The sequence below is a fragment of the Condylura cristata genome, unplaced genomic scaffold (genome assembly GCF_000260355.1).
Source record: "Condylura cristata isolate star-nosed mole 26May11 unplaced genomic scaffold, ConCri1.0 scaffold00013, whole genome shotgun sequence".
Taxonomy (NCBI): Eukaryota; Metazoa; Chordata; class Mammalia; order Eulipotyphla; family Talpidae; genus Condylura; species Condylura cristata.
The window spans coordinates 21,867,310-21,881,316 of NW_004567114.1; the positions used below are offsets into that span (position 1 = coordinate 21,867,310).

The 14,007-nt window shown below is 37.0% G+C and overlaps 1 protein-coding gene and 1 pseudogene across 7 annotated transcripts in view; both read left to right on the forward strand.

The window, feature by feature from the left end:
• Positions 1-14,007, forward strand: part of NUMB (numb homolog (Drosophila)) — a 134,641-nt gene that overhangs the window by 9,998 nt on the left and 110,636 nt on the right. The gene's annotated exons all lie outside the window — the stretch shown is intronic.
• Positions 8,133-14,007, forward strand: part of LOC101621088 — a 10,244-nt pseudogene continuing 4,369 nt past the window's right edge.

The following is a 14,007-nucleotide window of genomic DNA, read 5'->3' on the forward strand; positions in this document are numbered from 1 at the left end:
ATGGAAAAGGAACAACCAAGGGAAAGAGAGAGAGATGCAAGTTAACTAGAACATCCTATCAGCTCTGCTGACTTGGACTCTGATAACACACTGAAAGCTCATCAAGAGCCAGCCACCAGCCACGTGGTCCAGAAAGAGCATCTAACATGGCTCCCTTATATATGCCTAAAAGTCTCAGATTGCCTGTTTAGCTCCACCCTTGGGTCCTTGCAGTTCGACCCTTGCTATTGCTGGGAGTTGTACTTTCAATAACTGGAGTAGGGGGTGGAGTCCACAAAACTGCGGAGTTCCTTCAGTACATCCTTTCCCTCTAACATGAGGACTTTGATAACTGATTCAAAAGGAATATGTTGGGGAATGTTTTGCAGAAGTACTTTTTGACTTTGGTGTATTCAGTTATTGACTTAAGAACATTGTAATTGCATAATCTTAGGAAACTATTCTATATTTGAACTGCATGTTAGAACTGATATTCTAGTAAAGGATTTATCAGGTAATAATAATACTAGTAGCAATTAATGCTTGCTCTATGCCAGTCCTTGTTCTAAGAGCTTTGCATACACTAATTTCTCACTGATTTAATCCCCATTTGGATAGGTTATCCTTATTTTTCAGTTGAAGTAACTGAATCACAGAAAATTTGCCCAAAACTTAGTGTATGTAATACACTGGGTTCAAACTTCTAGATAGTGCTAAAATGATTAAACATAGTTTTGTTTTCTTTGTATGTGTGGTAGTGTTGGCCAAAGTTTAAATTGAAATTTCTAGGTTTGCAAATGGACTCTAGCCAGTTTCTGTGTCTTCACTGTCTGTACTCCCATCATGTATCCCAGGGGTAATTTTGGGAAGAAAAGTTTTACCTGAATTAGCAGATGGTGGGCAACCCTGGAGATGGAGGTTGAGTGCTTTCTTAGAGAAGATAAATTCTCTTTATATATACCTTAATTGATCTTGAAATTGTATTAACTACTTCAGATAGTTTTCAGCAATGCTTATTTAATTAGTCTTTGTGAAAATCTCTAAATGTAAATGTTTAACATCATCTGGAAACAAACTGAGATAGGAGTTTGATGTAACTTGTGCCCGAAAAACATGGACCTAGTAATTAGTGCTTCCTAGATATTTGATTATTTGTGATGTGTTGACACAAGAATCACAGTTCTTAAAATTCTTTCTGGAAAAAAAAAAAAAACAAACTTTCTGAATCCCTGCTTATTAAAACCATGGAACTCTGTCATTAGTTTGGATTTAGATAAATTTAATCTTGGAGGGGATGGACTAGCTTTTGGAGCCAGTTGGCTTGAAGAGAATGCCTGGGAGTGGCAGGAAATGAAAATATGTATTGGCTCTTTTCTTTACCCTATCTTTTGTGGCTTCTGCCATAGTGGTATCATTGTTGATATCATAGGTGATGTAAAAATGTGGTGGTGTATGGGAAATGTTTTGTTTATATTGAATATGAGAATGAAAATTCTGGAATAAATAAATGAGATTGAATTTAATTCCTATGCTGCCACACTCTGATTTGACCAAATGTTTTATCTTCTCCTGGTTTTTCTTCTTTTATAACATGATGACATTGAACTGGGTGGTCTTTAAAGTTTTTTTTGATGCTGAAATACATAACTTCTAAATATTATGTGGATAATGTTTATAACAGAAATTATATAGAAAATAACTAATAACAGCATTATTTAGTAGCATTCATTCCTCACTTAAGCTCAGTGAGAATCTTAAATTTAGTGTCATGTTTCTATATGCTTGTGGGCCTGTGTTTCTTTGTTTACTTATCTCTGAACCAGTACTATATTGTTTTTATTTACTCTAACTTTGTAATAAATTTAAATATGGTGAAACCCTGCTCCCTTCACTTCATTTTCTTTAAAATTATCTTGATTATTCTTTTAAATCATAAATTTTAATCTTTAATTTTCTGTTACTTATTTTTGTATAGTATTATAGTACTGCTTAGATTCTCTGGAGATTTGATTGGTAATTAATACATTTTTACTGGATGACTATAATGAGCAATAGACTGATGGATAAAGGCTAATGGATAACAGTGAATTACAAATTAATAATAAAATTATAACTCTTGGTTTTGGTCAATACTGCTGAAATATTGACTTTTCCTTTTAGAAGTGTTTTATTTAATTACTCTGAAATTTTTGTTTGTTGTGTTATTAAACATCTTGACTACTCACCTCCTGACTCATTTCAGCACACCCTTTGTATTAAGGTTTTGGAAAGAGGATTTTTTTTTTTAAAGATTTATTTATTTGTACTGGGGTACAGGCCAGAGGTGCAGAGGCAGTGAGAGGATTCACCAGAGACAGAGTGGGGAGTAGAACAGGCAGATTGTTAAAATACACTACTGAGGAGAGCAGTGGACAGGTCAGAAGAGGTCTGCCACGCCACGTGGCTCACCACATGTTTCACCTCTTGGGCAGGTGGGGATCGAGCTCATGTGGAAGTGGTTTTAGCTTCTTAGTGCTATGCTTTAACTCGCTGCGCCACCAGGGAAGGCCCAGGATTTTAAAAACTTTTTTCAGGGATTCCTGGACCCAGTTGCAAGCAATTCTCCTACATCGTTAGGGTCTCTGAAAATTCATCTTAATTCAGACTTTACCCAGATATAGCATCAGATTCCACAGGTTAAACCTCTCACGCTCCACTTCAAATACCAGTCCTAAAACCAGGCTGTTATTTATGCTTCTTACCCACCATCTGACTCTAAATCAGAGGTTCCCACAACCTCCTTAACAGGTTCAATCAATTTGCTGGAGCAGTTTACAGAACTCAGAAAACCAATTTTCTCACTAGGTCATTGATATTCTACAAATGATATATATCAAATAGCCAGATAGAAGAGATGCATAGGACAAGGTATGGTGAAAGGGGCTGGAGCTTCCATTCCCTTTCCAGGTTTGCCATTCTCCCCCTCAATTTTTTTTTTTAAAGATTTATTTATTTGTACATACAGAACTGGGGTACAGGCCAGAGACTCAGGGGCAGTGAGAGACTTCACCAGAGACAGAGTGGGGAGCAGAACAGGCAGATCAACGAAGTACACTGCTGCTCCCCCTCAATTTTTTTAAAAAAAATTTTTTTAAGCATACAGAACTGGGGTACAGGCCAGAGGAGCAGGAGTGGTGAGGGGATTCACCAGAGACAGAGTAGGGAGCAAAACAGGCAGTTTGAGGAAGTACACTGCCGAGGGGAGCAGTGGCAGGGTAGGAGAAGTCTGCGCCATGTGGATCACTTCCAGGGTGGGGATCGAACTCATACTGAAGTGGCTTTAGCTTCTTAGTGCTGTGCTTTAACCCACTGTGCCACCAGGGAGGGCCCCTCTCCAGATTTTTTAATGTCCACCAACCCAATCTCTTCAAAGCTCTGCCGTCTTGGGTTTTTATGGAGGCTTTATTTTTTAGGCATGATTAACTCATTGGCCATTGACAACTGATTGGATCTCCATCTCCTCTACTTTCCCTAGAAGTCTGGGATGTTGGGGTCTGGCTGTTAACAACCTTCTAATCACAGGGTTGTTTCTCCTGGCAACTGGCCTTAGGTGCTTCTCAGAAAGTCCCTTCATTAACATAACAAGAGATACCTTGAATCACTCTCTACACTTAGGAAATTCCAAGGCTTTTTGGGAGCTGTGAGTCAGGAAATTTGTGTGAAGACCAAATATATATTAAGGAAAATATTTTGTCCATCTGATTAGTGAAATATATTTTTCTTAAAAATCATAGTATCATAGATTGTTTAGACTGATAGTTTAAAACCATCTGAAGTCATAATAGATTCCATATGAAATGGATGAATCATACTTTTTTAGAAAAAGTATTTACTTTAAAACTATTTATCTACATTAATTCCATTATTTGGAACTTAGACCTGGGATAAAATTAGTTTTCATTTACTTGAAAAAACTTAATAATTTTATAATGGATAAGAGTTTTGTATCAAATTCACTGAAAAAAAATTTTCCTCTTTCCCAACTCTATCATCATCAGTGCAGCTCTAGCTGCATTGGGTCTTTTTATATTTATAATTTTAATATAATGTTGCCTTACAACACTATATTTTAGTATTATAACTTCATACCTCTTTAAATGTGTTACCACACCACATCTACCATCAGCGTACCAATAACTCTTCTTCCTTACCAACTGGACTCCCTCCACCCTTTCCTCCCTCCCATCTCCCTTAGCATAATATCCTGCAGTTCTATTCATGTTGGCATAAATGGTAAAATACAATCTTTTTAAAGAGTAGTATTGAGTAGTATTGCATCATGTATCTGTACCACATCTTTTTTATCCACTTACCTGTCAGACCTTATGTTGTTAGCATAGCTTGGCTATTGTAAATATACTGCAGTGGACAAAGGAATATATATATCTATCTTCAAATTAGTGTTTTTTCATTCTTCAAATAGATGCCTAATCCTGTGGTCTGTTTTTTAATATTTTGAAAAACCTCTATCCTGACTAGCTTACATTCCACCAATAGGTACTAGGGTTCCTTTTTTCCCCACATCCTCACCAGCACTTTTTGTTAGTGGCTTTTTTGTATAGGCCATCCCCAAAGGTGTCAGAATCACAAGCTCATTGTAGTTTTGATTTGCATTTCCCTGATAATATGTGGTGATCTTTGTTTCATGTACCTGTTGGCTGTCCTTATGCCTTTAGAGAAGTGTCTAGTCAGCTCTTCTGCCCCCCTTTTGACTGGGTTATTATTTTTGTTGTTGAGTTGTATGTGTTTTTATAAATATTGGGGATATTAACCCTTTGTCAGATATATAGTATACTGATAATATCTCCTATTCAGGCGGATGTCTTTTAATTTTGATGAGATTTTCTTTTGCTGTGCTTCATGAAGTTTTTTAGTTTGATGTTGCTTCATTCATTTAGTTTTGCATTTGTTTCCACTTGCTGTTGTAGTTGAGTCCCAAAGACATCTCAGGCCAGCATTCATCTTTTTTTTTTTAATATTTGAGTTGTTTTAATGTATCCAAAATATATAGCTTCTAGCAAATGTTTATAATGAATGCAAAAATGCTTCCAAAATATATAGCATGCATGAAGAAAATATTTTCATAAGCTTTTTAGCTCTGCAACTAGACCATGTTTATTAAATTATACTTAGTTACTGAAACCATCCATTTGTTAAACATTACCATAGGAAATGCATTTTCTAAAATTTCCTTCAAGTATGTGATTAAGTTCACAATTTTGAAATTTATATTTCTGAATAAGAATTGAGATAAGTGAAACACAAGACATACTACACACCCAAGGGATACTGAGTGCTAGATCAGAATTGTTCATGATAGAGCACGTCCCTGCCCACCATTCCAGCAACTAAAAGCATCCTTATCTTTCAGATATATATCTTAAACAGTACAACCCTAGGCTTAAACTAACCAGAACTAGATCAACTTTAGGTTATTTTAAAATTCTCTAAAGGAAAATCTGGTAATACTCGACTCTACAATGTTAGGATTTTACTGAACATACGTACAAAGGCAAAACAAACACTACCTCAAAACTTTGTAGACATAAAATATCTAATGAGGATCATAAAGAAAACTTCACCAGAAATATACTGTAAGAGTTAATTTTTAATCACAGTGGGGTAATAAAATTTCTTAAATTTTTTAAAGTTGCCATTGAAATGTCTAAATTATGTGTTTCATTCTTTTGTTGTAGTTCTCTTAGCAAAATAAAGAAATACATATTTGCAGTAGAAAATGAATATATTTTTTCTATAGTGTTTTAATATTTACGAACAGGCAAAAGTCCACATATGACATAATTTCATATCTGACTGACTCCAATTTCTTTTTTTTTTTTCAGTTTCTTAACTTTTTAAGCTGGTAACTCAATTGACAAAGTAGTTGCTAACTGAAAGCAATGCCAGAAATATTTCAATTAATGGTTTTCTAAGTCTTAATTTCTCAGTTTATCTTATCTATTTGTTGTTACTTTAATTTTAATGTATTCTATCAAGGATGTAATCATTGATCTTTTTAAACTTTTTCCCCCATGCCCTTTACTCTTCTCCCTTTTTTTCTTTTTATTAAGGTTTTTTGGTCTGCTTTGAGCACTTTTTCCTTGCTAATCTTTACAAACTGTGATAAAGCCGTCCTCTTATATAAGGGCTTCCTTATTTATCACTCTATACCTTTTTACCTCTTTCTTTTTTGATAGCTCTTTGTACCAGTATTTTATGGCATATTGTCTGCATTGCATTATAGTTCAGTACATTTTCCTCCCTAAATTGATTATGTATGTATTGGGAACAGAATTCTTGTCACTTCGACTTATTCTTTGTAACTTCCCTAATTACCTGTCACAGTTCCTTGCATGTAGTATGTGTTAAGTGGTGTTTGAATTCAGTAATTTCTGCCCTTGTAGAATTTATAGTGTAATGGAAGAAGGTGCACAAGAAGATAAATAAGTAAATACATAGGAAAATTACCATTTGGGAATATATAATGGAAAACCATGAAAAAGATGCTGTGATGAGATACTAATAGGGAAACCAGTTTTGATCATGTTGGTGGAGACCACACTTGGGTGGCTTAATTTGAAGGATTAGAGACCCACCACTGAGAGCTGGAGAGAATCTTCTGTATGTGGAAAAACTATCATTTGGGAAAGAATTTGAACTTTTGAGGAACTGAAGTGAGGCTAGAGCTTCATGAGTATGAGTAGCTTTTTCTTTTCTCTTTTTAAAGATTTATTTATTTATGCATATAGAACTGGGGTACAGACTAGAAGTGCAAGGACAGTGAGAAGTTTCACCAGAGACAGAGCGAGAAGCAGAACAGGCAGATTAGTGAAGTACACGGCTGAGGGGAGCAACAGACAAGACAGATCTGCCATGCCTGGTGGGTTAGCTTCCTGGCAGGGGATTGAATTTGTGCTGCAGTAGCTATATGGCTATAGATTGCTTCATAGAGTGGCATCTTAACCCCTTGTGCCACCAAGGAGGCCCTATGGTTGACTTTTTAAAACGATACTGGCTACTACCTGATAATTGAATTGTACAGGAGTAAAAGGAAAGTAGGAGCAATTTAGAAAGATGGTAGAAATAAAGATTGAATTAAATGGATTTAAGCTGCATTTTAATGGTAGAATTTGCAAGATTAACTGATAGATTAGATGTGAAGGAGAAAATGGAATCTTCAAGGGTTATTCCGAAGTTTCTGGCTTAATATTCCTCCTCCTCCCTTTTTCCCTCTCCTCCTCCCGGAAAAGAGGGGGACTGGGAAAAGATCATTTTTAAAAGAGGGAGAAACTCCCCCAGTGAGAATGGCATATCTTCAAACAACTAGCAACAACAAATGTTGGTGAGGATGTGGAGAAAAAGGAACTCTCCTGCACTGCTGGTGGGATTGCAAACTAACACAACCACTATGGAAAACTGTTTGGAGGTTCCTCAAACTGCTTAACATGGAGCTTCCCTATGACCCAGCAATCCCACTCCTAGGTATCTACCCAAAAGACACAAAAACACTGATTCAAAAAGATACCTGCACCCCCATGTTTATTGAAAGATACCTGTACCCCCGTGTTTATTGCTGCTTTATTTACAATTGGAAAAACATGGAAGCAGCCCAAATGCCCAAAGGTAGATGACTGGATAAAAAAGATGTGGTACATAAATACAATGGAATATTACTCAGCAACAACAACAAAAAAAAAGAAACACATGTCTTTTGCAGCAACTTGGATGGAACTGGAAAAGATCATGCTTAGTGAGATAAGCCAGAAAGAAAAAGAAAAATACTGGATGGTTTCTTTCATAGCAGGAGTATAATGGACCAGGCGAGAAAATAAAAAGAATAATGAAGTCATTTACCAGAGACGTTTTTGTGGGGGTGGAGTGGGGAATGGGATCAAATGGGGGGTGGGGGGGGAGAGAAGTGCACAGGACTATGGTGATGGCACATGGGTGACTCGGTGATGGGAAACCTACGGGGATTAAAATTGAGATAAAAAAATGAAATGTAAAAATAAACTATAAAATAAACTATAAACTATAAAATAAACTATAAAAAAAGGTGAGACTCATTTTTGGTAAATTTGGTAAATTTTGGTAAATTTCCAAGAGACACCTAAATGATAGTGTTGTGCTATGGGATACTGGAGCATAAGGAGAGGCTTTCTGGGATCATCATTAATTACACAGATGGGATTGAGGGCCATGAAGAAAGGGTAAGCCTCGTTGTCTGATCCTGAGCTTGGAGCAACTCCAAGGATAGTTGTCTGATGAAGGAAGAGAAAGGACATTATGTAAAGCAATTCATAGGATAATTGTCTGGTGAAAGAAGAGAAATGACATGTAGGGGGAAACCAGAATTTTTTGTCATGAAAGCAAAGTGAGGACAGAGAATTAGTGCCCAATGAATAGACCAAAATAGAAGATTCTGGTGTCTAGTCACGTAGTCATCTTTGCTTTTGGCGTCAGGTTGTGTTCAGCCAGCAAAGGGTACAATTGATAGATTGGACAGTGAGGGGAAAAGATTATAGACTATTTATTCCTTTTCCGCCTTCCTTACTTGGCTTCAGTTTAGGCAGAGGCTGCATTATTCTACCAGTAGTTGCTTGGTATCTTTTCTACCAGCATAACCATTTTTGATTCATATAACCTCAGGTTTGAGAGATGTGAGAGATTATATCCTTTGTAAATTCTGTGAGTTCAGAGGAGATAATAGCTTTCTAATTCCTAATCCCTGGGTACTGTGTATATGAGTGTGTGTATTACTTAAATTATTATTTTTATATATGTTGTTGGTTACCTTTATCCTACCCACACCTGTGTGAATTTAAGTTGCTTTAAGCTCTTTTCGTTTGTTTTTTTAAATGTGCAATCTGCTGCATCTGTTTAAGGAACAGTTCCAGTGAACTTGTAGAGTAAACCAGTTTGAAACTGGCTGAATAGTAAGTGGAAAGTTAGAAATTAGAAACTGAGAATTTATACTTTTTAAGAAGTATAACTATAAAAGGGGATGAAAAATGGGAGAAGGTAGAATATAGCTGAATGTGGGGCATGGTTGAGGATACTTTTTAAAAATATAAACATGAAGATACATGATGCATGATGATGGGAGTGGTTTTGTAGATAAGGAAAATTGATGATAGAAGAGAGAGTTATGGTGGGAAGTTTTTAAAGATTGAAAAAGAGGGCATGCCTGCTGCTGCAGGGATTAAAGTTTCAGCACTGCTGAGTATCACCAGCCATTGTGACTAGTTCAATCCCCAGCCAGTGAGCTGACCCACATGGTGTAACAGGCCCCTTAAGTAGTATATTTCAGTAGAGCTGCTTGTTCTGCTCCCACTCTGTCTCTAATGAATCCTCTCACAATACCCCCCCACCTCTGGCCTACACCCCAGTTCTTGTATGCATAAATACATAAAATAAATTTTTTATAAAGAAAATAAAGCAAATTTTGGTAGCAGAGCCTTTAATAGTAATCAGATGTGCTTTATGACAGAAACCAGTATGCTTAGGGGTGTGTGTGTGTGTGTGATTCGACAGCCATGGAGAATGTAAACTGGAAGTTTGCTAGGAAAGTAAAGGAGTGAGATGTGGGAGACACTGAATTGAGTTTGAGGAATTGATTATATTGATGAAGTGTAAAATCCAAACTGTATAGAAAAGAAACTAAAAGTAGGATAGAGATAGAAAATGGAAAGTTTCATAAATTGGTGGTCTCTGAAGAGATAAAAATTAATTCTGAGCACCATTTGAACCCAGTGAGTTGGAAGAACCAAATCTTTTTATTACATGTCTTCTGCTTTCTTTTCACTTATGTCCAAAATGACCAGAATTTGTATAATTTTAGTCACTTAGAATCTGCCATTTAGTTTATTTTTAAAAAGATTTATTTATGCATATAAGAGTTGGGGCACAGGCCAGAGGTGCCAGGTGGTGAGAGGATTCACCAGAGACAGAGTGGGGAGCAGAACAGACAGACTGACTGAATTACACTGCTGAGGGGAGCATTAGGCGGGTCAACAGAGGTCTACTGCACCATGTGGGTCAGTTCCCTGGCTGGGGATTGAGCATGGAACTCATGCTGCAGTGGCTTTGGACACTAAGTGCTGAGCTTTAACTTGTTACCACCATTCTAGACAGTTTAAATGCACATTGTAGCCAAATAGGTTGAAACACATACAAACAACAGACAGTGAGTGACCTGTGGAGCTTATATGTCTGATGTAAAGCATGGCATTTTAAAATATATTAAAAAATCTTTGTGTATTTGGTAAGTATGAGTATTTATTAAATCAACTTCCTTTGTTAACTTTTATGCTCTATAAATAGGACACAGGAAAGAAATTTCCTCTGATAAAATATCTGGATCTATTTAGGATCTTTCTATGAAAATTGTAATACTTAGCCTCATTTTTTTTAAACATTTTTATGCATATAGAACTTGGGTGTAGCCCAGAGATACAGGGGGTTGGAGGAGTCACCAGAGACAGAGTGGGGAGCAAAATAGGCAGACTGCTGAGGGGAGCAGAGGGTGAGACAGGAGAGGTCTGCTGCGCCATGTGGGTGTCAGCTCCCTATCTGGGAATAGAACTCATGCTGAAGTGGTTGGGCCAGCTTCAAAGTGCTGACTTTAACCTTTTCACCACCAGGGAGGGCCCAGTCTCATTCTTTTCTTAAAAACCATTATAAACTCTTAATTTAGTATTGATTCATTCTGTTTTGGAAAATAGTTTGACAAGTTCTCATCTGTAGCAAGTCCTTGAATAACATTTTGTTCAACATTCTTTTGTTATAACATTGATGAGAAAAAAAAACCAAACACCTGACTATTGGACAAGGGCCACTGTCTGTATGGACTTCACTTGTTTTCCCCATGTCTGCATGGGTTTTCTCAGGCACTCTTGTTTTCTCCTACACCCCACAGATGTGCTTGGTTTATTGCTGTGTCTCAGTTGTCCCAGTCTGGGTGTGGCCCAGTATAAGTGCACCCTGTGATGGAATGGTGTCCTCTGGGTTTGGTACCCACCTTGTGCCCAGAGCTTGCGGGGTAAGCTCCAGCCTCCTGAGACCCTGAACTGAAATAAGTGTGTTGAAAATGAAGACTACAAATGGTTGTTTAATAGTAGTTGTGGTCTTGGCCTGTCTTTAGAAGTTTGTACTGTTTTATGACCAGGAATATGCTGTGGGAACTTCACTCTTGTTTATATAAATTAATGTGTGGTAAAGTTGCTTTCATGTTACGTTGTTTTGCTTGAAGTTTCAGTTTCCAAGAACCTATTGATGATGTTAAGTGAGAACTTACTGTACAGTGAAGCATATACTTATAATGATCCAGTAGTTCCAGTCCTAGGAAATTCTCAGTTGACAGGAAAACTTATCGTCGCACGGAAGTCTATTTGTGTATGTCATACTTGCCAAAAACTGGAGACAGCCCAAATGTACTTTCAAATGGTGAACTTCTAAACTTGGTGCACCCGTCAGTGAATTATTACCTGTCAGTGCATGGAACAACATGCACACATATCAGATGCATTATGCTAAGTGAAAGGAGTTCGCCTCAAAAGTCCATATATTTCATGATTCCATTTTTATGATATTTTGAAATAAGCAGAACTATAATGAAAAATAATTAAAAAACACTGGCGAGTGGTTGCCAGAAAGTGGGAGCACAGTTTTATTAAAATGGGTTATGAGAATTTTGGGGGTGTGTTCTATATTATATATATATTTATTTTTTGTGTTGGTAGTTATATGACTTTCTTTAAATTCTGAATGTACACTATGAAGTGAATTTTAGTATATATAAATTGCATCTTAATTTCATCTCAAGTTCTAGCATATAATATGTTGCCATATTAAAAAATATTTTGGGGCCTTCCCTGGTGGCGCAGCCGGTTAAAGCACTGCACTACCGAAGCTTAAGCCACTTCCTCATGAGTTCAATTCCCTCCTGCCCCGGAGGAGTCCACATGGCGAGGCAGACCTCTCCTGGCCGCCCACTGCTCCCCTCAGCAGTGTGCTTCGTCCATCTGCCTGATCTGCTCCCCACTCTGTCTTTGGTGAATCCTCTCACCCTCTGCATCTTTGGCCTGTACCCCAGTTCTATATGAGTAAATAAATAAATCTTTAAAAAAAATATTTTGGGAAACTAAAGAAAAAGTTTCTTTCAATTTCTGTTTTGTGACTTTGGGAGACTGATAGACATCATTGACATTTGTAAATTTATTTGACACTTAAAAATGTTACGTTGAATTGTCTGTGTTAGCAAATATTACTATATATTTAAAAGAACATTGCATGTCATGTTAGAATTAGTAGTGCCTTAGAGATGTAAAATGCCCTTGTTTTACAGATAAAGATTCTGAAACCTAGGCTTGGTTAGCTGAAGTCCCACAGCTAGTTAATGGCAGAGGTAGGTTTAGATTTTACATGGCAGATTACTAATTTGATGCTTGTTTTACTAGAACTCGCTTTTTTATACCAGTTATTCTTTTTAGAGACTATTTATAATTCCTTTCTAGAACTTTTCAATTGTGTCATCTTAAAACTGGAAACCACTCCCTTCCTAGTGGTAGGAAAGTCCTGTGACTAGTTGATAATAGGATATCATTTGAGAGATCCTACATTGCTTAAATTTTGCTTAGACATAGTAAGTTTAATTATAAAGAAACTTTTTTTTTTTAAAGTATAGGAAATCTGGATGCTTACTTTTGGGCTTGTCAAGGTTACCAATTAGAAATGGGTTTTTGTAACTTCGTTGTATTTTAACAATATAATCTTTTCAGATTATTTTGATTATTGCAATTATTGCTTGATTGGGAAGATAGAAAAGTTTTTTTAATTTTAAGATTTTTATTTATATGTACAAGAACTGTGGTGTAGCAAGAGTGCAGGAGATGAGAGGATTATCAGAGACAAAGTTGGGGGCAGAACAGGCGATCTATTGAAATACACTGCTTGACAGGGAGCAGTTGTGGAGACAGGAGGGGTCTGCTGTGCTCTGAGGGTTAATTGGTTTAGTTGTCTTTCTGGGATCAGGATGGAACTTGTGTTACAGAGGCTGGCAATAGCTTGGAAGCACTGAGACTTTAACCCCTGCATCACCAGGAAAGACAAATTAGAAAAGGTTTAATGGTGTTTAGGTTATTTCTGGTTACCTTAAGTAATGAAGGTTTATCTTTTAAAAACTGAGGGAGTTGAAAAAGTAATGAAAACTATCGTAATATAAAGTTACACATTCAGGGAATGTGAAATAGAATGCCATTCAGTATATAACAATAGCTTTAGTTGTCTTTTATTCTTAAGACTCAGTTAATTTTCACTGTCCCTTTGTATTCACCTTTCTTCTTAATAGTTTTATTCTTGCCTCTGAACCCTAATTCTGTAGCCAGACTTGGAGTTCCTGCCCCTACTGCAGATCCAGTCACAGAGCTAGCACATGGCTTGATTTCTTTCTTGGATCTAAAGCTGTATCTGTGTCTTGCAGCCTCCTGCAGTTATTCCCTAGCCCCAGGCAGAGTTGTCAGATTGTTTTCCTTTATAAATAGGGGGGCACTACCCCCCTGGCATGGCTCTGATAGGTCCTCGGTCTTTAGGGATCCCTTTTAGTCCCTATTCCCCTGGTAGACGACACTCCCAACTGCTACTTCCTATTTCTGGACCAGGAGCCCCAGCTTCAGCACCACTTCACATTTTGCATGTATGTCCCCTGTCACTGCCTCAGAGATATTTATATATTTTTTGAGCCAATTGTGCACTGTTTATATGTTTGATACATTTATGTGTATATAGTTGCTACTTGGATGATTTTGCTGTACCATCTTGACATGAAACCTTTTTTAATCTTTGAAAGCCTTTTTTTTTCATTTTTGAAATTGAAATTAAAGCCCCTTGTCTATGTAGAGTTTTCAACTGATGAAGTGAGATTATTATACAGAACTGGACAGGACAGAGGTGTGGTGGGTGAAAGGATTCACTAGAGATAGAGTGGGGAGC